Genomic DNA, 2,965 nt, shown 5'->3' with positions numbered 1-2,965 from the left:
TAATGAGGTTAAGCTCAACTGCCCATGTTATAGGGTAATAATGTCATTAACCTTCTCTTCTGGAGGGTTAACAACTTAAGTTTGCAGACCAAAAATTAGAGGAAAAGAAGAACTGCAAGACAGCCAACATTTTGGCCTTAGTCTTTCAAGGTCAGTGAGGACTCAGGACAGAAGAGAACCTGTACTGTAACATCCTGTAACTCAGTGGTGTCCCAAATTTTCTAATCAAGGAGATTATGGGGTCACAGAGGAAAATGGTTGATGATGTAGAATGTGCCTAAGAAGAGTCACATGGAGAGAAAACATTCCCTCAGGCTTTCACAGAGAGCAAATTGGTCAAGCAATGGCCATGACTCATCCACATGGCTGCACTGACAAAAATCTACAAACTGTGGTTCAAGTTTTCAGGGTAAATCCTGAGTGGATTTGACTGAACTTGTGAAATACAGAAGTCGCATTTCTTACTATGTAGGTCAGGATTTATCTGGGAAATATTTATTTTTATGCTGTCATGATTCTCAAGCTATCTGCCTACCTATTTATTTATCCATTCCTCTTTTTATGACAACCAAATTTGAAACAACTGATTTTACACTCCACTCAATTCCTGGAATCTTTCCCTTTCTGTGGTTCCATCTTGATTAATTTTCCTACCATTAATTTAAGCATAACAGGAAAATTAGGCATAACAGGTAACTTTGAAGGTTTCATTGTTTCACCTCTATCAAATTCAATCCATTGCCAACCCTTACTAATTCTAAACCAGAATTATATATCAGGCCCAATTACTTTCTCCTTCATTTTTCCTCTACCATTAAGTAAATTTTTTCTCCATCCAGAGTTTCAGTTTTACTCCAGGCTTATGACTTTTATTGATTCTGTTATCTTTTATTCTTTCTGATCTCTCCTTCTATCTGGTTACTATACTGCATTTATATCTGCTATTATAAAGTGAAGTAATATAATACATATACCAAAACTCACTGAATTTTAATTTTTTTGCCTGCCTTATATAGTGCTGAACTTCTAGCAAAGAATCATTTACAATCTGATTCTAAGATAGAATCGAACAACATTTTCTACCAAAAAAATCAACAGGAGACTTTTAAAAAATGTTTTATCCCAGTGGTATTGCTAATTTTTTTTCATTGAAAGACATTCCTGACCTGCTTGTCTATTTAATGAGCTTTTTTTGGGTAAATTTCTGTCTTGTGAATTGGGGAAGTAATAAAACATTTTTTTTCTGTAAAATAAAAAGAGGAAAAAATCAGAGTTAAAAAAATAATCATTAAATGTTCCTTTCAAAACACCAGCAGAAATCGACAATGCAATTATCCAAATAATTCTGCATATATACCTATATATTTTTATCCTTTCTTTCATTTGTCGTTTCCTCATCCCAGTTTTTCCTTCCCATTGAACAATTTCTTTTCCTTTCCCAGTATCTTTGCATCTTTAAGATTTTCATTACTTTTTCTGGTTCTCACATTAGTGAAATAATATGATCTTTGCACATGTGAATCTGATTTATTTCACTTACCAAAATAGTCTCTACCTGCATCTCTTTATCTACAAAAGCCTCAAATTTATCATTGTGAAGAATACTCCATTATGTAAAAATACTAAGTCTTTTTTTTTTAATTCCTCAGTTAATAGGCATTTGGGTTGTTTACAAGTTTTAGCTGTGACAAATTGTGGTGCTATAAGCCTAGGTATACATATGTTGCTGTTGTGTGATGATTTCAATTCTTTTGGAAAAATATCTAAGAGGGGAATAGCTGGCTTGAATGGGACTGCCAATCCTAGCTTTCTGGGGAATCTCCATGCTGATTTCCAGAATCTCCATGCTAATGGTTGTATCAGCCTGCGCTCCCACTAACAGTAGAGAAGGGTTCCTTTTTCTCCACAGCCTGTCCAGCATTTGTTATTGGTTGACTTCTTGATGATAGCCATTCGTTCTGGCATAAAATGGTATCTCAGCATTGTTTTAATTTGCATCTCTTGAACAATCAATGATGTTGAACATTTTTTTCATATATTTGTCATTTGCATCTCTATTTGTCATTCATCTCAGATGCACAGTTTGAATTGGGTTTTTGAATTTTGAATGTCGATTTATATGTTCTAGGTAGGAGTCCATTGTCTCCTATAATTGTCTTTCACTTCATGTTGTTTATTTTATTTTATTTTTTACTCTGATGTTGATTTCTTTTCATGTGCACAAACTTTTCAAAAGATAATAATAAAGTAAGATTCCAGCTGTTGATGCTTTATAGTACTTGTCATGCAAAACTTGGATTTTTTTGTCACAAAGTCTTTGTCTAAACCCATGACTGCAAGAGTTCAACCTATTCTATCTTCCAGCAAATTCAGTGTTTCTGTTTTAATATTTAGATCTTTGATACATTTTTATTTAACTTAATGTATGGTGATAAACATGGGTCTAGTTTTAGTCTTTTGCATGTGGAAGGCCAGTTTATCCAGCTCCAATTTTTTCCAGTACCATACTGTTTATTTTTTTATCACAAAAGCTCTATGAATAATTTAATATCAGGGATTGTGATGCCCCCTTAACTGGTCTATAGTTTCTAGAATTTTTTCTGGTATTATAGGCCTCTTTGGTTCCAAATGAATTTTAGGATTATTTTTTGTAGCTCCTTAAAGCATGCTAATGGTATTTTGATCCAGTTTATTTTGCATTAAATATGGATAACATTGTTGGAATATGACCATTTTTACTGTGTTGTTTTGTTTCTACCCCAGAGCATGATAGTAAGGGGTAATATCTTTTCCTTTTCTTTTTTAAAATTAATTTTATTGAGTAAGAAATTGAGACAGTTTCAAAACATGTTAGTAGTTACAATAGTTAATCCATCACATATTGTTGTCTTTATAGTAATTATTCATAGTACAGGATACAGACATGATATCTTGTTTAAACACTATTAGTACAAATCTTTCTTCT

Source organism: Octodon degus, unplaced genomic scaffold (genome assembly GCF_000260255.1).
Source record: "Octodon degus isolate 3935 unplaced genomic scaffold, OctDeg1.0 scaffold00064, whole genome shotgun sequence".
NCBI lineage: Eukaryota > Metazoa > Chordata > Mammalia > Rodentia > Octodontidae > Octodon > Octodon degus.
This window is presented reverse-complemented; position numbering follows the sequence as displayed.